Here is a 407-nt window from a genome sequence, read left to right as displayed (position 1 = left end):
TGTGTGTGTGTGTGTGTGTGTGTGTCTGTTTTTATACCAGACCTACATGCATATAAATATATAATATGCATATTTATATACATAAATACATACGTATAGTAAGTATTTTTAAAAGTGGAAGGTGTGTGAGAGATCATATAGTTTTATTTATCTATATATCTACACACACACTTGAATAGTGTGTGTGTGTATATATTTATATATATTTTTATATATAAGAGTGTGGATGTAAGAGTGTGGATGTATATAATAAAAAATACATTATGTTACATATGTTATCAAATAATGTATGCTGTATACATTACATCTAGATAAAAAAGAATGTGAGACTATAAATACAGCTAACTGTATAAAATAGTGTCTACATGAATGTGCGTGCATATAATCCAAGTGTATGGCTACATATA

Source organism: Antrostomus carolinensis, unplaced genomic scaffold, assembly GCF_000700745.2.
Source record: "Antrostomus carolinensis isolate BGI_N321 unplaced genomic scaffold, ASM70074v2 scaffold22083, whole genome shotgun sequence".
Lineage (NCBI taxonomy): Eukaryota > Metazoa > Chordata > Aves > Caprimulgiformes > Caprimulgidae > Antrostomus > Antrostomus carolinensis.
The sequence above is the reverse complement of the archived record's forward strand: the minus strand, read 5'-3'. Positions refer to the sequence as shown.